Source organism: Corvus brachyrhynchos, unplaced genomic scaffold (genome assembly GCF_000691975.1).
Source record: "Corvus brachyrhynchos isolate BGI_N302 unplaced genomic scaffold, ASM69197v1 scaffold202, whole genome shotgun sequence".
NCBI classification, from domain to species: Eukaryota; Metazoa; Chordata; class Aves; order Passeriformes; family Corvidae; genus Corvus; species Corvus brachyrhynchos.
In genome coordinates this window covers 2,939,002-2,948,722 of record NW_008238132.1, presented here as the reverse complement: position 1 = coordinate 2,948,722, position 9,721 = coordinate 2,939,002, and the positions used below count along the sequence as shown (strand labels likewise).

Here is a 9,721-nt window from a genome sequence, read left to right as displayed (position 1 = left end):
TTTTTCCAGCAGCTGCACTTGAGGAAGGATGGGACTTAGGTCTCAGTAGAGATGGTAAAGGCTGAGCATTATTTTGCATTAATGTTTTTAAACTCCTTTCTCTCTTTTTTTTTATTTTTTTAGTTGACCTGAGCCTCAAATTCTCAATGATCTTTTTAATATCTGAGGAAAATAAGCAAAGCACTTACACTTATATCAGTATAAATGAAAGCCATTTCTTTGGATTTTTGTTTCTTTTTTGTAAGTATTATTTTATAATTTAATTTCTCTTTTAATCCTGCTTTGTTTCACTTGGCAGCTGCAGCAATAGTTTCTAGCTTCTGGCAAGGAAAACAGATGAGCAAATATTCTCTGTCTTGAAGTTAAATGCATTGCTGCAGCAACAGGCCTCTCCAGCTTTCCAGCTACCATGAATCCTGAGCCTACTCTTAAACTGGTAAGTCAGCAGCCATGCCAGCACAACACATTGCCAGAATTGTTCAGTCAGGCCAGTCTATATTGATTTATTTTAAAATGTATTCAGCATTAGTTCCTCTGTTTTCTGTCAGTTAGCGATACTGTCACTGCTTTGATTCACCGTCCCTTCTACTGCAAATCATATGAACACATTATCAAGCGGCCAGTGCACCTTAGATTTGAAGCTGACAATACAGGATCAATGTCCCCGGGGTTCAACCCTGAATTTCAATAATTCAATTAAATTCCCTGAATACTGGATTCAGCTTAGATCGATTCCACATTGCTTGCATGTTCACGTACAAGGCATCCTCCACAGAGAACCTGCATATAGTCCCCTTGTTGGTGTATAACAAAGGGAAAAGGGAAGATATTGAACTGGAGGAAAGATAATCAAGCATTGAACCTGCTAAGCCTAACAGTAAAAAACTGTTCTCCAGAATTCTGCAGCAGCAGAAGCCACTGGAGGATAAAGTATGTAAAATTGGGGTCCTATTAAAAATGTATAAACATATCCAGGATTAGGTTTTAAAGCTATTGCTACAGGTATGAAATGAGCTTAACTTAGAACTCCTGGGTTCCCTCTAGGCTCATTTACAGCTAACCAAGGGAAAAAATAAACTATTTTATTGCTTGAATAATTCTATGCTACCTATAACAGTAGTTAATAGTTAATAAGGATTTATGCCTCTCATAACTGAAAGGTGTATCTAGTTTCTACAAGTGGGTATATGCAGATGCTAGAAATTCATCACCCATACTTTGTTCACAAACAATATAGAAAGAAGGAAGAAGAAAGAAAGAGTCTTTGCAAGCCACATATTTGTGACTAGATAGAAGGACTCTTTAAAGAATGCCCAATCTTCTAGGCCCAGCTCGAGACATCTCTGGAGCTGTTCCTTTGGATACAAAAGCCTACAATACAGTACCCTCCATCATACATGGTGCCCTGTGTGAATAGTTATTCAGGGCAGGTGTAGGTGTAACAACCTCCCTCCCACCTAGCAGCAGCTGCAAAGCTATAACTTCAGGATGTGCTGACTAGTGATAAATGCTCCTCCTTAATCTGCCTCTGGAAGTTTCTTGGGACCCTCATTAGTTCTTGGTGGATGTTTGTACAACACCCAGAATGAGAAATTATGGTTTTATTTTAAGCTGCTGCCCTTGTGTAATGGAAGAAGGTAAAATAGCAGTAATTGATAGCAATAACACCGTGAAATCAACTTTTCAAACAACAGGGTGTCTGCCATGACTAGATGTTCTATATATTTAGGAGAGGACATTTGTCCTTGTGGTCTAATTCACAGGCAATTTTTCATTGACCACTAAGGGACAAGTCAGTCCTCTTTAAAAAATTTTACTAGGAACTCAATTAAGAACAAATTCCAATTGTTTCTTATTGAGCGTTATTATTATTGAACATTTAAGCAAACCATCAAATAAGGTTCTGTGATAAATGGTCCATATAGAACATTACATAAAAATAATACCCTGGAAAGTACTCATTTGTATATGTGTTTCAGTATCAATAGCCAGCCCTAGAATAGCCAGCAACAGAAACAAAAGATCACTTTAATTTTAAAGGAGAAATTCCTTTTTCTGTATAAACTACAGCTGTTTCAATTTCATAGGTTAGGTTCCTTCATGACAATTCTATTTCTTATTAATTTATTTGTTACAGTAGCAGTCAGAGACCCATTCTGAGCTATTTCCAAAACACTCAGAAACCCCCCAAAATTATTTTTGTGAAACATGAATGAGGATCAATGAAAGCTGTAAAGGATAGAGGTTGGAGCACATACCATTCCGAGATGGGTAAAACCATCTACATTAAAAAAAAATTAACAATGTTGGGTAAAAACTAATTGTATAATAATTTCAGCTTAAAATTTTATTAACATGATAAAGGGGAGTAGGATAAAAAGATGGCTTTTTTTTCCTTTTCAAAATAGTAAATACTTATTTTTCAAAAATACAGTCTGATTTCTACCTTGGGAAAGTAGTCACAATTTTTTATAAAGTCTTATTCCTTTTGTTGACATCTTCTCAAACCAGAGTAAAATTTTCATTGACAATATCTCTAGGGACACCATTTTAATATCTTTTGACAGTGAGGACCTTCCCTCTGACTAGCTGGCTTATGTAGGATAAGCATCCCTTCTATACCCTCATTCACCCTACAGGTTTTTTTTCATTTCAATCACTCGTTCACTCGTGCAGGGACTTTTTAAAATTTGTGTCTCTTCTTATTTGCATCCCACAAACTGAATTGTAATATTAATGCTAGTAATAGTACTTGTTTGAATACAATTTCAGGATCAGTCCCCTACTATACCCGTGCAGTGATGGTTCATTATACAAATATGCTTGTGACACAGAGTGTTGTCCTTTGTGGCTGAAGCAGAGCTAATCCAATTAATTTGTTCATGAAAGACAAGCTGGTTTTAAAACAGGGTCTAGCACAAAGAGGAAAGGACAGTTTTTTATTAACTTTCTCCCTTGTCTCAAGACATATTTATTGCTTTCTGCTCAAGCAGAAATAATAAAAGCCTAAGAGTACAACCACTTGCAAGAAAAATCTTTCAGCTCTTGTGCATGCAAATAGATTGGACTTTTGATTGAAAATAGTCTATGCATTTCTTAAGGCTTAAACTTTAAAATGCCTAATTTGGAAAGATACCAGTATGTGCAAAAGAGTGATTTTCATAATACATGGCAGCAACATTATTAATTAAAGCAGAGGACACTGCAAGGATATGTCAAAGCAAAATAACCTTCAGCTAGCAGAAACAGACTGAGCTATAGGTCACTTTTATTGTGTTATAGAGGCAGACACTGTTTTTCACATTGTGTTACCAGAGATACCAGTGAGATACTCAAGGCAGGTTTTTGCTAAAAAGAGAGACCACCTAGAAATCCTCAGTAGTCATATATAGAAATTATGTGACGAATCAAGGATATTTTCTCTTACTCCTTTATAAAAACTCTTACCAGTGATGGCCTTTATGTGTCTCTGAAATAAAAGTTGAACACAGCAAAATGGAGTGAAAGGGTGAGTGTGCATTTACACAGCACAAAGAGAAAACATGTATTAGATATTTTTCTGCTGGGAGATCTGTGAAGTTGAGTTGCAGGCTCACAGTCATGGAAGATACTCCCTTTCTGGGTGCTGAGCATGTACTCTGACTGTGCTGAAAACCTCCAGGAGGGTGCTGTTAATGAAAGCTCTTTTTCTTGGTCCTAAAAATAAAGACATATTTATATGAGTATCTAAAAGAAAGTTCTTTCTCTCCGTGTTATGACACTAATAGTCATTAGCAGGTTTGAAAAGCTTTACACACTCTAGTAAGGTAGCATGTACCAGCTGCCTCAGTATATACTAAGTCAGGAGTTGGAACAGTGCTCTCAAAAGTATTATTGCATTGAGAGATGGGGTCATGCTCAGAGAGTTTTATTGTCTGTCTAAAACACCTGCTTTGAGAAGTATTTGTCCAGTTATGAGCAAACTGGTTTCTCTAAGACTTTTCCTCCCTGACCTTTATATATTGCAGCTATAAACAGGACAGAGCTTCACCTGGCTTTATTTGCCATGGGTACACTGATGCTCAAATACTTAGAAAACTTTCATCAGGCAGAATATGCACTTCTATTGAGAACACATTTCTGTCACACAAACAGGCTGTCCTGAGTTGTTCTGTGGTACTGACTCATAATGCAGTCCAGTCTGGAATGGTGCTAATTAGCAGCTGCTGAAAACATGGTTTGGCTGATACATGCTTTCAGGGAAAGTGCTTGCAAATCCATGGTGCAGCCTGCAGTGTGCAGGGTTCTGCTGTCTGGAGTATGATTTGGAGTCAGGTTGTTTTGTTATTATGAGCTTTTGACCCACATTAGGTACGTTAGTAAATATCATCAAAGATAATCCAATTGAAATATTCTTGTAGACTATTATGTGGATAGTCCAAATCTTCTTGATTTGGAGATAATAACAGAAAAATAAAACTTTAGAGATCATTAGATTGCCTATATCTGGGCATGATACTCTGATTTAGGAAATAAAAGGAAACAAGATAACATTCCCACAATAAAATGATGATTTAATCTCTCTGTGGAATATGAAAGTATTTACATTTTTTCACAAGTTGTAACCAGAAACACTGCAACAACATGGAAGTTGAGAGATGCATCAGATACACAAGCCTCTGACTTGTCTCTTTGTGATGGTGCCACTTTTACTTGATGACTGCCTGTTGATTGAGAAGACCCAATCATCAGAAGCTGCTCACCTATTACAGGTGGGCATTGCTACACATCTTGTAGGGGGCCACCTCTTATGGGGATCCCTTCAATACCTATGCATATTTTCTCTCGCTTGGCTGAGCTCAATGTGTTTTGGATGAAGTGCTTGGAAGTGACAATGCTGCACTTCCTGTGCAAAATGTTTATCCAACCCTATATCAACCCTGTGTAGACTCAGTCCTGCACGTGATTCTTTCCCCTTGTGCTCTGACCTGTGTCACTTGCTTTTCACTTGCACTGCTGGCTGAAGGTCCTTTACCACAGGTTGGACATTAATTTTCTCAGTGCCTCAACAACAGCAAAGCTTGTCCAAAACTGTACAGCAATCCATTTTCCAACACATGTGTCCCCTTCCCTCCTTCTGTGGCCAGGTTGTGCTTAAAACTATTTCCTCTGCTACTAGCCTTGTTTAGAACTGCAAAGATGAACGCTGAGGTGCAAAAAGTCGAGAAATGTTTAAATGGTTATCCTAGGGTGCATCATCAGCATCAGTGAGGTAATCTTATTTTATATTTCACGGGAAGTACTTTCCTCTTGGTTCATTGCATGCATCTTTCCTCCCTCTTTTTTTATTTTTTTCATCTATAACAGCATCTTCGATCACTGAGGTACAGACTTGTGTGAGCATCTCTTCTGTAAATACTTTTTCCTGCATCTACGAGTTTGGGTGGAGAGAAGAATATATTTTACGAAAGGTACGGCCTTCAAGTAACAGAGGTTCCAACATGCTGCAAAATAAATTACCAATTGATAGCTTTATCTGTTAAAAATCATTTATTACTACTCTAAATTTGTCTAGATTAATTTCTCACCAGTGGAAGATGTTTTATCATTGTTTGCTAGCCAGAAGTTTTTCCCTGACATACACAGTGATCAAACCAACTCATAATGTTTCCCATGTACATTAACAGGACTCAGCACTAGGCTCCTAGAAAAAGTGAGATTTTCCAGGTCTTAGGTAACTCTTTTATATTTTCACTGAACATTTCCAATTTATAAACATCCTCTTTTGCAGACAAGAAAGTTTTTATAAATTTTTTTTGCTATACTATTATAATTATTATTGTTGTTGGTTATATACAGTGGAATAAATAGTTTGTACCTCCTCTCAGTATTACTTTTTATTTCTGAATATAACTACATCTTGACTTTTTATGTATTCTGTCATACCAGGAGGTCATGCTGGAAACACTGCCTATCTATCACTTCGAAAGCAGCACTTTTTCAAAAAAACATTCCTTCCTTCAACTCTGACCTAAATTCCATTTCCAAAGATGCTTGTCCTTAAATGTAATTGTTTTAGAAAGCATGATGCTCAGATGGTCTCATCTTGCTAAGTGAACTTGATTGTTCTGTCGAATTGACCTGTCCTTATCCCAATATACCACTTTACTGGTTTTGTGTAATCTATAGACCTTACCATTAATGATATTTTCTTCCAGATCATTGATAACAATATTGACTGGTGTGGAGGCAAGAAGAGATCATGGTGAAATCTCACTAAAATCATTCCTACTAGGTGATGATTATCAGACAATTTTAATTCATTGAATATATACCACAAAGAATTTTTTTTTAATATACCAAATTTATTATTCAAAATGTGATGAACTTCTGGGTCAGATGATGTACTCATAGATGGCTTTGGCAGCCATATTTGTGATCTCAACAGGACACAGCTCCTATCGGTGAGATCTGTTTCCAATTAAGGCCTACTGATTAGCATTAAAGATACTATGATTTCTTTTCCATCCTGCGTGTACAGTATATTCACCCATCTATTAATGTGCCCCAGTATGTCTTTTTGGGGTTATGCCTCAGCTCCAAGAAGCTGATTCTAGGTTGATATCACTTCCCCTTAAGTAAGTTTTCGGGGATCAAGCTGTAACGTGGAACAAAGTTTCAGGGGAGAAATAGAGTGTGAGGGGAAGTAAGAACTGGGTAGAAGGGTTACATGACAGTGTATCCAGCACTCTGCTTTATTTTAGTTTCACTCCTTGGTGAGTTGTTTTGTTTGTTTGCTTTGTTATGGATTTCTTTGGTTGGTGGGAATTTTTTCCCTTGTTAAATGCTTTGTGGCTCTGGTGCACTAAAACTGGGACATCTGTGGCATTTCAGGATTTTTTTCAATAATTTTTCTAATTTTCAGTATCCCACAAGTGTAGGTACATTAGTATATGTGAATAGTAACCAGCATATAAGGGAGTAATTTTTTTGAGGTACTACTGTGAGCTATATCATAGAGGTTTCGTAGCTTAGTGAAAGCATTTAATGTTTCTGCATAATTTTTACACCTCCCCACCCCCAATTAGCACTAAATATTACAGGCTCCTGTAGGTTTTTTGTAGTAAAGAATCTACAAGAAGACTGAATTAGAGTAATATTTTAGAAATTTATTATAGATGCTTTACTGTTGTGTTGGGGAAGATGAAACAGGAAAGCTTTATAAATATGATTGCCTGACAAAAGATTTTGGGAATATGAAAACTACAGGCGACATTGAAATGAAAGCCACTTTTGAAATACCAAGTCTTAGTTACTGAACAACTGGAAAACAATGGTATGGCCGACTGAAGGTAATCCCCTTTTGATTGAACAATACCCTCTGCTTGCAGGCAGGTCCAAGGGTCAGAGCAGACCCTACTAGCTCAGCAGAAGGGGTCCAAAGAGTAGTTTTTAGACGTTAAGATGTAACACTCTATGGTAATATAAGAACTCTTATAGGCTGTATGTAAATGCTATAGGATTTGTATCTTGTATTAGATTGGTTAGTGACAATTAGAATATTCAGTACAGAAGATGTTTTATTGTATTGTAACCAGGACTTCACTTCACCATTCCTCTCTTACTCTTCGCACACTCTTACACTCTCTCTCTCTCTCTCTCTCCTTACTTACCCGCTTACTCTCTTGCTCTCTTGGGCCTGCTCAGAGCTGCCAGCTGCAGCTCTAAGCAGTGCCCCTGTACCCACGCCCTTTGCAATAAACCGCATGTTCCGAGATCTGACTATAGAGATCTCTCGTCACCGTCCGTCCCCGACCGACCAAACCCACACCCCAAAGCTCCTTACACTGTTGGCTCAGTACAAACACTCAGTTTTAAAGACTTTTTCTTCCCTTCCCCCTCCCCCCCATCCTCCCAACTCTTGATAATCTGGCCCCAGACAGCACCTCAAAATAATGTTTTTGGCTTAGGAAAGCCAAGAGTCACATATTGCTGGAGTCTGAGAAAGCATCATTGTATGCTTGACCTGTTTTACTCCTTTCTATTGGCATCTGTTGCTGGCCATTGTTGGAGATGGACTGTTGGGTACTCGGCTTAACCCAGTTTATTGTTCTTGTGGTCTCCATTGCTCCAATAATTAATATATATTCTTTACAGATACTAGCATATTAACTTCAAATTTGCTGTATAAGATTTTAAACCTTGACCATTCATGCTAAACACAGTGCTACATCACTAAGGTAAATGGCTTCATGTTGCATGTTTTCCCTTTTTCTGTTGCTACAGATGCAGTGTTCATTAAATACAGAAACACCCTGTTTTTATATTGTATGTTTCAGAAATCCATCTAACCTCAAATACACTCAAATTCTCTTCATGTTTCTGGCATGCAGAATGGCTGTCATTTGTTCCATATGTATATTTTCAGAGAACAACAAAGTTGTTTTGGGAAAAAAAGAACAACATAAAAGGTAGAAAGAAATTATAGAAGGTATTAATTTATATTAACGGAATGTATCATTAGCTGTTAAGTTTGTTAGAATGCAACCTGAATAAAACATATGCTATGGAGTTAAAAGTGGTAGTACTTATTATACTGCTTTTACCATGCTTCAAAGTCTATGGTTTTGTTCAGTTTAAATTACTTGCTGGTGGATGTATATATGAGTGCACTGATACCCTTAGGCCCAAGGCTTGAGAGCACTTCCGTGTGCCACCTAGTGAGACAATTTTCATGAAATTCAAGTCACCAAATAACAGACTTTGATAAGAGTCAGATGAAGAAAGTCTTCAACTTGGCTGGTTGTTTTTTGTTTTTTTCCCAGTAGCAGTAGGCCCATCTGATAGAGTTCACTGTTCTTGTGCTATAGTCATCTGAAAACTGAAGCAAATTTAGTATAATTTAAATAGATTTAAAATGGAATAAAACAAATAATCCATCTTCTGTTTTCTACGTCACTTGGTTGGTGATATCCAAGACATCAAGATACAAACACACTTAGCAGGAAAAAACACCAAATCAATAGAGCACACTTTAAAGGAAATGTAGCACAGTCACTATCTCATGAGTCCTTTGCAGTCCATACTATTGGCTTGCAATAACACCTTTAGTACTCAGACATACTGATGTAAGAGTGTAACGTCGCCATGGATCTGTAGCTACCCAGATGTGAGCACTGACACAAAGAGAAGTCTTAGCACAGCAGTAGAAGCCACAGTCATGCAGTGAAATTGCTTTGTCAGTAATTTTGACTGTTCCCTTTAGAGAAAGGAATATGTTATATTCATTCTTTCCACATTTTCTCAAAATATTTTTCAGTATGCTGCTTAGGAGTCAAAACATTTCCAGTTTCTAGACTTTGCCTTCAAAAGCCAGAGTGGAAAATGCAGCTGGACATTCAAACCTGCCTCTCATGCACACCAAAAGTGGCAGCAGAATGATTTCTTCACAATATAAGGATATGATTTATGCCTTTACTCTCCTACTTTGCACCAGCATGCATGCTGTGCTGTCCTTTGCTTTCATGCAAACTGTAATCTATACAAAATTCTCTGTTTTCATATTGCTACCTGATGTACCTGTTTACTTCAAGCTTACATGGAAGTAAAATAAACAACAGAAGTCCATGAATCTGAAAGATTGCACACAGGTTTGTTTTCCTTCCTAGAAGCATCCTACAGAGTTAAAAGTGTGGCAGCCTGGCAGGAGGACAAGAATTTTTAGCTGTGCTTAATGTAATTA

General features: G+C 37.4%; 1 long non-coding RNA gene across 1 annotated transcript; it reads left to right on the top strand.

Moving 5' to 3' along the window:
- The first annotated feature begins 304 nt into the window (after positions 1–304).
- On the top strand, positions 305–7,208 carry LOC108446609. The gene is made up of 3 exons (XR_001861870.1): positions 305–436; positions 4,599–4,751; positions 5,347–7,208. It is a non-coding gene; the product is annotated as an uncharacterized LOC108446609 (long non-coding RNA).
- The last annotated feature ends 2,513 nt before the right edge of the window (positions 7,209–9,721 follow it).